This window comes from Cebus imitator, unplaced genomic scaffold (assembly GCF_001604975.1).
Source record: "Cebus imitator isolate Cc_AM_T3 unplaced genomic scaffold, Cebus_imitator-1.0 Scaffold130, whole genome shotgun sequence".
Taxonomy (NCBI): Eukaryota; Metazoa; Chordata; class Mammalia; order Primates; family Cebidae; genus Cebus; species Cebus imitator.
In genome coordinates, this window is record NW_016107445.1 from 4,400,132 (window position 1) to 4,417,240 (window position 17,109).

The 17,109-nt window shown below is 39.1% G+C and overlaps 1 protein-coding gene across 1 annotated transcript in view; it reads left to right on the forward strand.

The window, feature by feature from the left end:
• Positions 1-6,861: 6,861 nt before the first annotated feature.
• Positions 6,862-17,109, forward strand: part of CEP85L (centrosomal protein 85 like) — a 239,290-nt gene continuing 229,042 nt past the window's right edge. Inside the window, exon 1 of the mRNA XM_017541076.2 lies at positions 6,862-6,963. The gene's annotated coding sequence lies outside the window, so the exon portion shown is untranslated. The remainder of the gene's footprint in view (positions 6,964-17,109) is intronic.

The window sequence follows — 17,109 nt, forward strand, 5'->3', positions numbered from 1 at the left end:
TTTTCTGTACGTTTTTACCCCTTTTTCTTTTTGGTAGGGGAACGGTACTCCAGAGATCATATTCAAAGAACACACTTCTGGAATTCTGACCTAGTTTACACAGAAAGCTGCAGGGTCTTTGGTGGCACGTGGGCTTTGCTGGGCAGATGGCGGGGCACATAGAATGGCTCCACTTGAGTCCCTTTTCAGCACTGCTTTTCAAATCTCCTGAACAACGCAGTGGCACTTGGACTGGTACTTCTCCGACATACAAAAAAAGAAAAGTCACTTGCACCTGGACTTTGACTCCAAGGGATTAATTGGTTTTTTTTTTTTTTGCTTTTGATTAATTCTGGACATGACTTAAAAAGCTGAACCATCCAAAAACCAGACCAGGAAGTGGTACCTTCTAAAGAGAATTAGCTCAGCCTGGCATAGTGGCTTACACCTGCAATCTGAACACTTTGGGAAGCCAAGCTGGGGTGATCACCTGAGGTTGGGAGCTGGAGACCAGCCTGGCCAATATGGTGAAACCCCATCTCTACTAAAAATACCAAAATTAGCCAGATGTGGTGGCAAGCACCTGTAATCCCAGTTACTTGGGAGGCTAAGGCAGCAGTTTTGCTTGGATCCAGGAGGCAGCGGTTCCTGTGAGCAGAGATCACATCACTGCACTCCAGCCTGGGTGACAGAGTGAGACTCCATCTCCAAAAAAAATTAAATAAATAAAATAAAATAAAGAGAATGAGCCAATACCCTGAAAACCAGATCTCTGGGATGCAACTTGGACAGAGCAGCAGAAAATTCTGCTGAAAACAACGTAGATGTTGCTCCTTTCATTTTGCCGGCTTTTAAAATGCTGCTTATTGCCGGGCGCGGTGGCTCAAGACTGTAATGCCAGCACTTTGGGAGGCCGAGGCGGGTGGATCAGGAGGTCAAGAGATCGAGACCATCCTGGTCAACATGGTGAAACCCCGTCTCTACTAAAAATACAAAACATTAGCTGGGCATGGTGGCGCGTGCCTGTAATCCCAGCTACTCGGGAGGCTGAGACAGGAGAATTGCCTGAACCCAGGAGGCGGAGGTTGCGGTGAGCCGAGATTGCGCCATTGCACTCCAGCCTGGTTAACAAGAGTGAAACTCCGTCTCAAAAAAAAAAAAAAATGCTGCTTATTTCTGATTCATGTCACACAAGTCAGTGTGTGACAATTGTCAAAGATGAACTGGGGCTGTGCCTTTAAGAGAACACCGTTAATGTGTCTCTGATTACATCAACAATGATGCTCTCTGGCATGTTAACTCATCACAGTTGATTGTCAAAAGCATATGCGCATGCTGAAAATGGTGTGATAACACATTTGTCAAAATTTCTAACTGTAATTTGGTTCAATAGTGATACAGGTATCAAAAAGATCTGAATGAAATGTGAGATGACTGGCCTTAGATTAGAGCACAAAGAATTCAGATTAGCTCAGAAGATTTATTAAGAGGGACAATTACTAAGCACAGAAATAGGGTATTAAGGGAAGTTGTGGAATCTGTTAATCTGGAGTTTCTTAAAATAAGACAATGAGTATCTATAGAAGAAGATCGCAGGATCCTGATAGGAAAAAAGATAGCTTAATCAATAGGCTGTCAAGGTTAAAATCAAACTCACTAAAATCATAGATACTCTGCTGAAAGTATTCATTCAGGAGCCTTATATCCTCATATGGTTTGGCTTTGGGTCTCCACCCAAATCTCATTTTGAATTGTAATCCCCATAATCCCCATGTGTCGAGGGAGGAAGCTGGTGGGAGATAATGGGATCATTGGGGTGCAGTTTCCCCCATGCTGTTCTCGTGATAGTGAGTGAGTTCTCATGAGATCTGATGGTTTTATAAGGCAGTTTTCCCTGCTCTTGCTAGTTCTCTCTCCTGCCACCATGTGAAGAAGGTCTTTGCTTTCCCTTCGCCTTCTGCCAGGAGTGTAAGTTTCCTGAGGCCTCCCAAGCCATACAGAACTGTGCGTCAATTAAACCTCTTTCCTGGATAAATTAGCCAGTCTCCGGCAGTTCTTTATAGCAGTGTGAGAATGGACTAATACATAACCAGGTAGCATTTTGACTCCTCAGTGTCTTACTTGCTGATTCTATTTATGTTGTAAGAGCTAGAAATTCCATTTTGGGACACACTAGCCAGGTATGAACTGGTGGTTAGCTCACTAACTAAACTAGCAGTTAGTCATTACTAACTCTGCAGTGCCTTCTTACCCACTCTGGTAATTACACTCTATAAGGTAAGGCAATTATTATTATTTCCAATAGTATAATTATTGCCTACTATTATTGAGCACTTACTATACATTAGGCACTGTGCTAATTTTTTTACACATATCACATCATTTTCCCCTCATAACAATATTTTAAGATGTATATCACATCTATTTCACAGATGTTTCAACTGAGTCTTGGAGAGGCTAAGTAACCTGCTGAAGATCATACAGCAAGATTCAGACCCAGGCCCGTCTGACTCTAAAGCCTTTGCTTTCATGTAATACAAAGTGTGGTTAATGTTTTTAAAAGCATATCAAACAGCATATAATGTTAACTCTTATATGTAATCACACTGGGCAGCTGTACTCTTCCGTGGGTGCTCAGAAGATGCTGGGACCTCTTTTGGACTTTGCTTCATTTCCACAGGCTTTTCAGAGGTTCACAGAGAATGACCTAATTTCCATCAATCCCTGAAAATTCAAATAAGATGAGAAAGACCTTCATGGATATTGACTGTTTAATAACTTGAGGTTCTCCTTAGAAAAATAAAAGTTCTGCTGCTCAGTATGTTTAAAACTATAATATATTGTTACAAAAACTCTCCAAATTCTTTAAGGACATGTCCTTGGTGGAAGGGAAACCTGAGGATTATTCAAAGCCAAGCCTGGTGAATTGGAAGAATAATTAATCCATTTATTAAAAATGAGGTGTGAATGATAAAATAATGATGTTGATTTTCTTATGGAACATTGTGACATAGGCACTGATTATGTGTATTTTATATTCACATCACAGCCCTCTGTGGCCCCATCTCTGACATCTATCTCACAGCCCACACAGCGACCTAGTAACATCTCACCATTTCAATGACCAGTATTCAAGAAAAGACCAAAATGATGACCTAAAGAAAATTCATTATTTTAGCAGCTGGTGGACTTGGGGTTAAGACAGATGGTGGAGCTGATGATACTGCATAAAATGTTTCCCCTTGTTAGCAAGATTGTCAAAAATGTGCTCCTCTGCTATTTTCTCTATCATGGAGTGGTTGGGAGGAGATACCCTCTTTTTGGTGTCTGTAACATACATTTTCCTTATAGAAGACGTAGGTCAGTGATAAATATGACTTTCATAAATATATTTTGTGCCTATTATAAATGGGAAAAATTTTGGCCCCATGACAAAAGAAACAGCACAATATTCTTTTGCTAAGAATTCTGAATTATTATATTTAAAATCTTGATTCCGTTTCTGATGCAGTTTGGGTTATTATGTTTGTTGTCACCTACAGCCAAATGCAGCCAAAATTAGGTTTAATTTCTCTCCTTGTCCTCGTTACAAACGCTTAGCAGTTCTGAAGTTCCCTTTGTTGACAATGGCTCCATCCTCCTGTCAGCCTTCTATGCTCCTAACCTTTTTAAACCTTTCCCCTCTATCACTTTGTCCAGAAAATCACCAATTCCATGATTCCTTGTCCTACAGGATTTTCAAAGCTGTACACCGTCTCTGTTCTCACAGGTTCAGACCAGGTTGGACGTAAGCATTGTTGTTTAAACAATGGAAATAGCCTTAGTGATCTCTTGCATCTAGCTTTCTTAGTTAAACCATCCTGGCCAGCAGCAAACGTTCTTTTCATCACTTGCCTGACAAATTTAAATCCGGGTTATTCAGCAAGCATTCTGTCAGCTTATTACTCATCTCATTGTCTTGTATGCAATACTACAGCCATAAAACCCCTTATTGTTCCTTTCTTTAACCACATCGACTTATGAGTCACCCACACACTCTTCTGCCTGCCATTTTCCACCAAGTGGTCCACTTCATCCCTTTCTAACACTGCCCAAGATTGTCCTTTGTCATGAAGTTTTCTAAGAGTGTATGTGATTTCCCACAACTCTCTTCAACGTCCTTTGATCCCTTAGGCATTAAATCATACAATATAACCAAAGGTGGAAATTAAAAATTTATGTGCAATTTTGTTTGTACCTCTACTCTCACCATAAATTGTTCAAGCTTCTTTTGTACGAGAGTGAGGTCTCCATTTTGGTACCACACCCGAGCCTCGGGCAGTCTCAACACACAGGTCAGGTTTCCATCAGCTCATGCTCAGTCCAGGGTCACCATTTTTCTTTTTTTTTTTTTTGAGACAGAGTCTCGCTTTCTCGCCAGGTGCCAGGCTGGCGTGCAGTGGTGCGATCTCGGCTCACTGCAACCTCCGCCTCCCGGGTTCAAGTAATTCTCCTGCCTCAGCCTCCTAAGTAGCTGGGACTACAGGTGCACGCCACCATACCCAGCTAATTTTTGTATTTTTAGTAGAGACAGAGTTTCACCATGTTGGCCAGGATGGTCTCGATCTCTTGACCTCGTGATCTGCCCACCTCAGCCTCCCAAAGTGCTGTGATTACAGGCGTGAGCCACCGTGCCCGGCGAAGGTCATCTTTAAAAAGCTCCACATCTTCCTTCAAAACACTGAAGTCAGAAGATCCTTTCCTGTGCTACGTAACTGAAACTTCTCTTGCTGGACTTCATCCACCCACTCAACAACTTGATCTTATTTATAAAGACTTTCCTCTGTAAGTAAATCATTGACTCTAAATCTGAGTTTGAAAATAATTCTTTCTTTTTTCTAAATCTTATTTACATGTTGAATGGCAAAAAAAATGAAAGGGGATTTGAGATTTTTAGAAAGCAATTTCTGTCTGTAGACAGACAAGTTGTGAAACTATCAACCTGGAGCTGAGATGCCTATTAAGCTATACAATTAGAACATGTTAATTTTGTTAAGTACTTGATATTTGTTAGGTAGATTCATGTGTATATATATATATATATATATATATACTTATTTCATCCTCACAATAATTCTTTGCAATAGATTTCATTATCCTTATATTATAGGCAAAGAAACCAAAGCTCAACACAGTTAAGCTATGTGTTCAAGGTCACCAAGCTACAGGTGGTAGAGCAAGATTGGTGCTTCAGTGTTTAGCCATCTAAGCCCGGTGTTCTTTCTTACTCCTGAGCCCAGAGCCTCTGGTTAGCTCCAAGCCTCCTAATGAGAAGGAGGTAAAGGACCACACTGCATGACTGACAATGCTGCTGAGGTCAACAGACCTATGGGCAATGTACCATGTTGATCAGATATTTAATTCCCAAATGGATATGGAATTATTTCCCAGTGTTTCGTTCCATTCCACTGTTTTGTCTATTTATGAGTTAGTACACCGTTTTAGTTATCAAAGCTTTATATTTCAGCATCTGGTAGTGCTAGTTCCTCCCTCATTATGTTTTTCCCCTCAGATTTTTTCTTTGATAAGCTGTGAATCAGCTTATCTAGTTCACAAGACCATTATGAAATTTTTGTTATATATATCAAATTTATATCTTAAATTGGGACAGTTGACACCTTTTTTTTTTTTTTTTTTTTTTTAAAAAAAATTTTCTTTTTTTTTTTTTTTTTTTTTTTTTTAGTAGAAACAGGCTTCACCATGTTGGTCAGGCAAGTCTCGAACTCCTGACCTCAGGTGATACATCTGCCTCGGCCTCCCAAAGTGTGGAGATTACATGGGCATGAACCACGGCACCCAGCCAAGAGTTGACATATTGATAATATTTTGCATCTTCCTAACAGAACAAATGGATTTTTCTGTCTGCACTAGTGTTCTTTTGAGTCCCAGTACTCGTGTCTTTGTGGCTTTCCTAATCATAAAGGTAAATCTTTCTATCGCTTTCTGAATCGTGTTTCAGTGTTGCTTTCTTTCCCTCTCTCTTCTCTCTTTCAAACAGCACATATGGGCACACATACATACTTCACTGACAGAGTCATTGAGGGCGTTTGAAAGAAATTGAATAGAAAGGTTCAGGTCCTTTAATGACAGACACGTGATAAGGTGTTCTTTCTCTCTGGAGGAGCATGGCAGGCTGAAACACTCAGCAATCATAGGCTTCATGATGCAGGGACTTTTGTGTTTTGTTCATTGTGGTTTTTCCAAGTGCCCAGGGCAATACTTGGCACATAGTGGCACTTAATAAATATTTGTTGAGTGAATGAATGAAAAACCCAGTACATGCCTCCCCAAATTCTACTGAAAAGCAGTTATGTTCACCACTATACTATTGATGCCACCCAAATCCCACTACCTTTGGTTTATATTTTCTGGCAGCGGAAACTATAGGTATTTTGTTGTAGAAAGTTTATTGAGAAGAAAAGCATTATACAGAGTGTTATCATTGTCCCGTGTTGGTTAGACTGACCTATTTCTCCATTAGAGTATTAGTAATAAATGCCCAAGGCTTTATTAAAAATAAATAACCATTTTCCATTTTTGCTTCTTAGTAGCCAAAGCCTTGAGATTCACACTTGTACAATGATGACTTTCAGACGCATCCTGACAGATCCTTCCTGAGCTGTCATAAGGCCTATGGAGAAAATCCAGTCAATGTGGAGGTTAAGTTGTCAATGAACAATTATGGCTCTTCTGAGTCATGTTATAAAGCAAGGCATTGGGCTTCTCCAGTGCTGCAGTGTATTCTGGCTGTGTGGGATGCAAAGTGTGTACAGGAAACACAGTCACACTGTGGTTTTACACGGAAGCTCAGGTTGCCTCTTATGAATATGCATGATGGGGCTGGATCATGCTCTTGCCACTTGAGTTTACTTGAGCTTAACTTAACCCCCACATACCCATTTCCTGCCTATCATTTGAAGACGTTCCTTGAGGAGGTTTGAAAAAGTGAGTTGTTTCTCCAATTGTGGAGCGTTTTCCTTTTTTTTATCTTAAAGATGATGACAAACTGCACCCTGATTTATTTTTATTCACTGAGAGTCATTTGCTGGTCTTATTTTATAGATAATATTGTATACATCTTGCTTAGAAGCATATGGGAAAGTTCAAGGAAACACCCACTGGAACAGAGGAAAAGTACGCTGGTCTAGATTGTTATGATGGTGTGCTTGCTGGAGTCCTGATAAGCAGCCCTGCCAGGGGGAAGGGAACAGATGGCAAATGGTCTTTGCAGAGCAGCATTTAGAGTGGTTTTTCTTTGTTTTAGAAGTGATTGTTACTCTGCTTTTACTATGAACTCTGTGTCCTGAGAATGCAGAAAATAAGCTGGAAACTCTTTCCTATTCTTCATAAAACAGGTCACTGGATGTAAAGGGTACTTGGCCAACTGGGAGCTCACACACACACACACACACACACACACACACACACACACGCCAATTGCTGTTACCGGTTGTCTTCATGGGAGGAAATGGGGGAGGGGAGAGGAGCTCTAGCTGTTCTGTCGCCAAAAGGCAGCGCTCCAGAAAGCCGTATGCGCTGGGAAATGCCAGCATGTGTCGCTCCCCAATCTGGCGTACACACTCAACTCCTGTTTGACATACTTTACAAAGCAGACAGGGACTGGCAGGGGTATTTCCTCTGGACAAACAGTAATGAGTGAGGAAATGGGCAAATGTAGGTTGCTATGCAGTTGTTTTGCTGTTGATGTGGGAGAAACGCCAGGCAGCACTAGACTCCTGGAATGTTCTCATGATTTCATGGAGGCCCCTCCCCTCCCATAAGAGAACCCACCCTCATGGGTCTTCCTTAAATGACAGCAGTTGGGGAGGAATGTGCCTTCATCTTGATGTGCTGCTCTTGTGAATTGTCTGTTTTGTTTGTTTGCTTTTAGTGTTAGTCATTCTTTTTCTATATAATATTCATATTTTAAAAATTGCTCAACCCTGTTTTTGGTATTTAAAGTTCATGATTTAAGAGCTGATGGTTTTGCCTTGTCATTAAATGGTGAAATAACAGGATCAAAGTGAGGTTAGCAGGATTTAGAACCCCTATTTGACCAGAGTCTTTCTTTCTCTTGAAAAAGGATAGAGAAACAGGAGGGAGGAAGGGAGGAAGGAAGAAAGCAGAAAAGTCTATTCAAAGAAAAATGTTAAATAGGTGAGATTATTGACTGAATTCAAGTTTATCTGAGCTAAACCTTTTCCTATGCTGTTCCCATGTCATACTTTATTGATTCAACAAATAGCTTTCAAGAGGGTGTTCTGTGCCAGGCATATATGAGAAAAACAACATTTTGGCTACCATTTAATAATAGACTCTTTTGATTCTCTTCCCAAAAAGTTATTTTTTCATTATGCATCTCATATTCTGTCTCCACTGCCACTAGAGTAATTAGCATACCTGTGACTTTTATAACACATTTTGTTTCTTGACAAGTTTATGGGTTCTCTTTTCTGCATATACAGGTATCTTTAATCAGCTATCCTGGACCACACAACTTAATCCAAGGCCTTGTATTAATCCACACAACTGAATCCAAGGCATGTTGTATTTCACAGTCTTGCAAATTTGCTTTTCAGTGAAGTCTTTGCAGCCTTCCATCCCAGGCCTAGGTTGCTTCTAGACACCTCTCTCCTGAACTCCAGCTGCTTGTGTACCCATCTGTCTCCAGACAGGCTGGGAGTAACGTAAGGGCAGGACCTGTGTCCAGTTCATCTGTGAAATGATGGTAACATAGTCAGAACTTAAATTTTTGCAGGAAGAAATGTTTAAATTTCTGCAGGAAGAAATGAATGTTACCAAAGATATCTTTGTCTATATATTCTGATCTTTTGGCCTTCTATTTTATAGGATTGCACTCTAAGAGTTAGTACCTTGTTGGTTGAAGTCTCTATATATTTTTAAATTTTAGCAGGTGTTGCCAGATTGCTTCCTCCACCAAAAACAAAACCTGAAAGCAACTCTTTCTCCCGTATTTTCACCAGTAATAGGTTTTATTGGTCTTTTAGATTTTTGCCAGTTTAGTAGCTATAAAGTGATATTGCAATGTTTAATTTTTATTTTCCTGGCTATAAGTGAGCTTGAATATTTTGATATATGTTCGTTGGTTCAGATTTGCTGTTCTGTGAATTAAGGTTTTACATATTTTGCCTATTTTAATACATATAAATTTGCATATATTTAAATATATTTACAAGCAAAAAGTATAAAGCCCCTATATCTAAAAATTTCAAGCCATTTTACCTAAAAATTTCTATGTATCCTACAGAAATACTTAGATATATAAACAAAAATAAATGCATAAGCATCTCATTAGCACATTATTTGTAATAACAAAAAATGAAGTTTAATAAAAAGAAAGTAGTTTAGTAAGTTCTGCTGCTATCTGATTCTTGAACAGAATGAGGAGCTAAAAAGAATGAGGTAAGACCAGGTGCAGTGGCTCATGGCTATAATCCCAGCACTTTGGGAGGCTGAGGTGGGAGGATTGCTTGAGCCTAGGATTTTGATTCCATCCTGGGCAACATGGAGAAATTTCATCTCTACAAAAATTAGCTTGGCATGGGGGTGCATGCCTGCAGTTCCAGCTAATCAGGAGGCTGAGGTGGTGGCAGGATCATCCAAGCCTGGGAAGTTAAGGCTGCAGTGAGCTGAGATCATGCCAGTGCACTCCAACCTGGGTGACAGAGTAAGATCCTGTCTCAAAAAAAGCAAAAAACCAGATGAGGAGGAATATGACAAGGAAACACAGGAGGACTGCTGGGAGCAGCCTGGAGGAACCAGGGCTTGGAGTCACAGAGTCAGAATGGAATCCATGGCAGAGTTGTCTTCTCTTTCCAGTAGAGATAGCCTGGGCTCAGACAGGGAGACATGAAGAAGAACTCACCCAAGGTTGGGGATTTGCCAGGCCAATGAGGGGCAAGGGAACTAAGATACTGAAGAGAATGCTTAAAGGGATGGTTCATGAGAGCTCCATGGGATAGGGGAGCAGTGAATAGAGAAAGAATTTCAGGACTGGAATCACAAAGTGAGAGTCTTTTTGGGGTGTGGGAAGAGTAGCTAAATGAGAAGTGGAAGAGGAGGGGATTATGATTGGAGAGAAAAATTTCCTATAAAACTAAACCACATTGATGAGGTAGATGAAAAGGAAAAAAGAATTAATGTTCAAAATATAAGAATGTTACATTTGAAAATGTAAGAAATGAAAATATGACAAATGTTCAAGATGTAAGAAAAGAAATGTTCAAAAATGTAAGAAAAGAAAATATGACATGTTGATGTTGGCTGATATCTCGAGTTGAGAGGAGAAAGTTAAAAGAGAAGTGAATACTGGAAGACAGTGAAGATTTTTGTATAATTTTCAGTTTTTTAAAGTAAGTGGTACATAAAAGAAAAATTTCAGGAGATTCAAATCTATGTTTCATCAGTTGAGGTTACCCTAAGATAAAAGTTGAAATTATATTAAAACTTTCTGAAACTCGCAAAAGACCTAACATCTCCAAAGGGCTTGATTCTAGAAAGAAAACTAGTAGCTTGCCAATTCCAGTTCTGGCTAGGCATTCTTAGAATATTTTAGAGTGGGTTTTAGTCTTATAGGGTTTCTGCTTTTAGAATATCAACAGGTCTTGACAAATAAAGCTTTGGAAATTCCCTCTACTGAAACGCTCCATCTGCATTTCAGGATAGTCATGGAAATGCATAAGCTTCATTTCTGGCACTTTGATTGATGAACTTAGACTTTAATAGGAAGAAAACCACTGTTCTTCTATCTAGAAAATGAAACTAAAAATAATCCCCTTGTCAGAGTGTCTGTGTTCTGTGATTAAATTTAAGGCAACTCATTGAGTATATATTATATACTGGATCCAAGCCCTTTCCTTACAGAGAGCACTACCTCAGGAGCTGGGACACACATCTACATGGAAGGCTGTGATGCTTCTTAAGAAGCAGCTCCCAAAGCTACCCAATTAGCACAGTGCTCACTGTGAGCAAAAAGCTGAAAGCAACAATGTGGGGGCGGGCTTAGCAGGGAAGGCCTCCTAGGCACTGCATAAATGCAAAAAGACAGAGAAAGAATTCATACCAGGGAAGGAAATTATTTATGGTATTGCAAGGGTGAAAAGATTTTTTTCAAATCTCCTGGTATCTCTGTTACTGTGCCCTAGTGTTTGGACATATGGAGTTATCATTCCCATTAAATTATTAAAATGTGCCAGAAGACTTGGAATCCTTCAAGAACATGTTGTGAGAAGGGCTAACACACCTCCAATTATGCCTTTGGCACAAGTGCCATGTCATATTGATGTCTGGAAAAGGATTGAGATTTGGAAAATACATAATGATTTGTTGTATTGTTTTATCCTTCATTTTGTGCAAATCACACTTACCATGGCATTAGTAGCTTCCTCACAACTCAACAGTATAGGGATATGTAAGAGGGACTTGCCAACTAACTTGATCCCTAATGGACACCTTTTACTAGGGAGAGCTGGATTTGATTCTGCGGTCAAGGCAAACACCCTTCAATGAGCCCATGCCATGTCTTATAACTATATTTTAAACATTTTCATTGTTCTTGTCACATAAATTATATCTCTTCCTCTGTTCTGCAAATTGTATAAGCCCAAAAGGATATTTTGTGCTTATTTAGTGTTATCTCACAGCCTGGGGCAAATTATCAATAAAACGAGAAGCCAAAATTTAATAAGAAAAGGCAGGATATGGAAGAGATGAGAAGACAGCAGCACCTCTCGTTTTCTTTTAGAGACCGTTTGGCCCCATGAGTTTATTAAAACAGAAGAAATAAATTGAGAATGGAAAAGGGTGTGTGTGGGTGATGTGGTTACTTAGCAACAGGAAAGCTTCCGGCTGATGTTCTGAATTGAACAAAGAAAAACAGGACAGCAGGGAATAAAGGAATGAGGAAAAAATGAAAGAGAGTAAAACAGATGTGGTGGGGAGAGAGGGCTAAGAAAGAGTGAAAAATAAAAGTCTGGGAAAAAGCACGAGCAGAAATGTGGAAAATACTTAGAAACAGGAACACTGTGAATTTTTAAAAATCAAAAAAAAAAAAAAAAAAAAAAAAAAAAAAAAAAGAAAAAAAAAAAAAAAAAAAAAAAAAAAAAAAAAAAAAAAAAAAAACCTTGAATTTATAAAAAAAAAAAAAAAAAAAAAAAAAAGCCACTGAAAGAAAGGTGAAAATAGCCAGAAGGGCAAGAAAACATCTGCAGTGGAGCTGCTAGGCAAATGGAGGGATAAAATGCCCCAGTGTGTCACGAACTCTCAGCTTAAAACTAGGCTCTTTTGTGGTGTGTGAGGTCATACCAGGGTGCACCTGAAGCAAGGGGCCCAGAACAAACCCCAAGCCACCAGTCTGTTGAGTAGACTCAGAAAATGAGCCAGTAGGCAGGGCAGATCCTGGGATATTTTTATAACATTTTATTATAGGCACGAACCCTTAGTATGACCCTAAAATAACTTGGCCCAAAAGGGAAACCCCAAAAGAATTGGATGTTAGTCAAGAAAACTTCTAATTTCATCTCTGATTCCTTTAAAGAGCTTTGTACAATGTCATAGCCCAGAGTAGGTCAATCAATATTACAGATAGATATGCCTTTTCCCAGTACCTTTGTCACGCCAGTTACACGATATCTTGTAGGCATGAGTGTGTTTATTTATGTTACATGACAGGTATAGTTTACTTCTATATTTGTCTCTTAAAAGGGCCACCATGCTTCCTAGCCCCATCCTCTATATTTTTTGATCATTTACATATGTGTATAAAAAACTTTTGAGCATTTTCTCAACAGAGATACGTTTTTATTCATGAATTATATGCATGTATTGTCTAATAATGCATGGGTGATTAGAATATGATGTACATATAAGAATGATGAGATACAGATAACTTGAAATGTATTTTTTTAATTTTATTTTAATTGGTTAAGAATTTCTTTTTTTGGTTAAGAATTTTATTTTGTTTATTAATGAAGCCTTCACCTCCCAATCTTCACTTTCATTTTCCCACCCAACCCTCACTCAAAATTACCTACCAGATATTGTAATACAAGAGCATGTGTTAGGGGCTCATGAAGCATTTGCAGTAAACAGGAGTGGAGTAGCATTTTCCTAATCCCTGCTCTGAGCCATTGCATTATATTTTACAGGGATACATGGAGTTACATATTATATTTCACTCCCATAGAGATTATATGCTATTTCTCTTTTTCTACATAAAAAAGACTGAGCTTTAAAGTTATTCCTCTTGGAAAAAGCTATCTGGTGGGGCATAGTGGCTTATGCCTGTAGTTCCAGCATTTTGGAAGGCTGGGTGAGAGGATCACTTGAGGCTAGAAGTTCAAAACGCTTTTATCTATAATGTTTGATTTCTAATTAAGTGTGATTGAATAACAACACACTTTTTAGCTGGCTTCTTCCCCAAATCCCAGTAAAATGATAGAATATGAATCCTTATGAAAGAGTTGGTATATCAGTTATTTATTACCACGCAAAGGCTACCTCAAAACTTAATGGCTTAAAATAAGGGTTTATTTGTTCAAAAAAGACAAAAATAAAAGAAAAAATAAGCAAATAAACAAATAAAATAAAGAAATACAGAAATAACAAACTAACCTCCCCCCTCCCCCCCAAAAAAAACCCGATTTATTTGTTTTGTTGGTTCTCTTGAGGTCCTGTTCAGAAGTCACAAATTTTCACGTCTGCAGCATTCTGCTGGTCAAAGAAAGTTAGTTATAAGGACAGCTCAAATATAAGGAATGATAAAATAAACTCCAGCTCTTGATGAAAAAGGTTGTAAACAATTTTGCCACCATTTTAAAATAACCACACTTGGAAAATATTAACTTGTTTTAGAAAGTGTAGGTTTTATCAAAAGGTCTACATAAAGAAATATACACACTACTTTTTTCTCCCACTTATTTCATTTCAACTACTTTATAACTGAAATTGCATTGATTTTTGTACTTTTCATTTTTGAGATGGGAGTGCAGTGGTGCAGTCTGTTACTTAAGCTGGAGTGCAGCGGTGCAATCACAGCACACTGCATCCTTGACCCCCCGGGCTCAAGTGATCTTCCCACTTCAATTTTCTGAGTAGCTGGGACCACAGGCACTTGCCACCATGCCTGGCTAATTTTAAAAATATTTTGTAGCGATGGGGTCTCCCTGTGTTGCCAAGGTCTCCCTGAGTCTTGAACTTTTCGGTTCAAGCAATCCTTCCCTGCCTCAGCCTCCCAAAGTGCTGGAATTACAGGCATGAACCACTGTGTCAGGCCAAAATTTTTAAAATTTAGGTAAATAAGAGGTAGTCATTTTGTATGTACATATCCAATTAGTCATAGTGAATGATTAAAAATAATAATAGAATCTCCACTTGAAAATAAAAGCCCTATTATGCCAAAGCAGAGCTATCTATGGAGAGTAAATATAAAGCAAAACATTAATGCATTTATTTCCAAGATTGAGCATTAGCCGTAACAGCTATATTACTGTTATTCCTCTCTGTCTACTGGGTGAGACAGAACATTTTTAGCTTAAATAGATGTTCCATCATACGGACCTTTCTCCTCCTCCTTCCTAATGGAAACCCCAATTTTATTCAGGTATTTGACCTATCCTTATATATAGGAGTAAATCTTACTAGAATGAACCATCATGTGAATTTCTTCTCCCTTGCTGGTGATGGGTTCAGGAGCCCAATTTTTTTCCAACTTTAATTTTAGATTTGGGGATACATGTGCAGGGTTTTTATCTGGGTATATTGCACGATGCTGAGGGTTGAGGTATAATTGAGGTATAATTAGGATCAATTATAGTTGAAAAACTATTGGGTACTGATAGTACCCAATAGTTTTTCAACACTTGCCTTTCTCTCTCCCTCCCCTGAGTAGTCTTCAGTTTCTATCACTGCCATCTTTATGTCCATGAATACTCAATGTTTCGTTTCCACTTATAAGTGAGAATATGTGGGTATTTGGTTTTCTGGTCCTACATTAATTTATCTAGGATAATGACCACAAACTGTATCCATGTTGCTGCAAAGGACACAAACTTGTTCTTTTTTATGACTGTGTAGTATTCCATGGTGTATATGTACCACATTTTCTTTATCCAATCCACTGTTAATGAGCATCTAGATTGAGTTCATGTCTTTGCTATTGTGAATAGCGCTGTAATGAACATGTGAGTGCATGTGTTTTTTTGGCAGAATGATTTATTTTATTTTGAATATATACCCTGTGGTGGGATTGTTGGGTCAAATACTAGTTCTGTTTTAAGTTCTTTGAGAAATCTCCAAACTGCTTTCCACAGTGGCTGAACTAATTTAACTTCCAACCAACAGTGTATAAGCACAGGAACCCACCATTGAAAGCTATCCAATGAATGTGATTTCCATGGTGGCTCTTATCAATGTAGAAATGGCAAATCACTCTGAATGGGAGGACTTGTATCCTGTGGCTTTTGGATTCTCTCTCTCCTACGGAATGTACATAGAAAGCCTTATGCTCTGGTGGCCACCCTAACAACCAAGATGGATTCCCACCTGAGGACAAAGCTAATTCCCAGAGAACAGAACAAGAGAATTGAGGAGAAGCAGGGCCAGAGCCTGCACGTACCACTGCTGAAGCCCACCTTGCCTCCAGAATCCTTACTATGTTATGTAAGAAATACGTGGACTCTTGAGGCCAATTTCACATAGGCTTTACTATTTTTAGCCCAAATGAGCCTTTCTGTCTGATGATGTGGTTACTGTCAGATGTTCTCAATATTCTCACCTGAGAAAGTCTAGGAAACGGTTTCACAATGCAAGTCACCTCTCTTCACATCCCACTCCCACTGTCTCTCAAGATCACCAGAACTACATGTAGATTCAGATCCCCATATGCCTCAGGAGTTCAATTGCAAAGCCAAATTCAGGAGCAGAAGATGTTCTCACCAAAGGAATTGAAAAAGTGCTAAATATGCTGGCATAATACAGAGAATCTGTGTGGAAATGGATTCTGAGAATACTAGACCAAGGATGGAAGAGCATAACTTTAGATCACATAGAATTCAGCCACAGGGATACACTTATTGGAGATTCTGGATTTAAGGTGCTGGCTTAAGCAGTTGCAAGTTGTGTAAATTATTTGCTCTCTTGAACTGTGCTCAATAGTAGTTCATTCTAAATGAACAGAAAATGCTAGACATTTTTGTAATAATAAAGGGAAAGAAAGCCAACAGGTTATAGAGATGAGAATGTTGGGGTAGATTATCACATGTGAACTACATGCTTATTCCCTAACAGTCTCCTTCCTCTAGAAGGAGAAGGAAATACACAGAAAACCTTTTTTATACCAGGGTCTCAAGAATTGCACTGGTATCTTAAAAAGCACTTTGGTGGTTCTTCATGTGCTGGGGTAAAAAGAGAATACTTTGTGGTTGAAAAGGGCTCCTGATTTCAATAGTGACATTAGGATGGAAAGTGCAAGTAGTGCCACCTAACTGGCAAAGTTAAGGTGGGCATGCTCATTATAATAATGGCAATAGAGGCTGGGCACAGTGGCTCACTCCTGTAATCCCAGCACTTTGGGAGGCGGAGGTGGGCCGATCACTTGAGGTCAACAGTTCAAGACCAGCATGGCCAACATGGCGAAACCCCATCTCTACTAAAAATGCAAAAATTAGTTGGGTGTGGTGGTGCACACCTGTAAACCCAGCTACTCGGGAGACTGAGGCAGAAGAATCGCTTGAACCCAGGAGGCGGAGGTTGCAGTAAGCCAAGATCGTGCCACTGCATTCCAGCCTGCACAATAGAGCAAGACTGTCTCAACAAATAAATAAATAAAATAATAATAGCAGTAGATCTGGCATGGTATTCAAAATGATACATCCTTCAAACATCTCCAGAAATATTTTACATATAATGGAGTTACAAAGATCAAAACAGATGAGCAGCCCACCAGGGGTCTAATTTAGTTGAATAGCAGAAAACACTCCAGGATTAGTGGCTATAGCTTTGGTGTTGTGTTCTTAAACTCAATTAAACTCAGTTGTTCTGGTGGTGGTGGTCTTTTTTTTTTTTTTTTTTTTT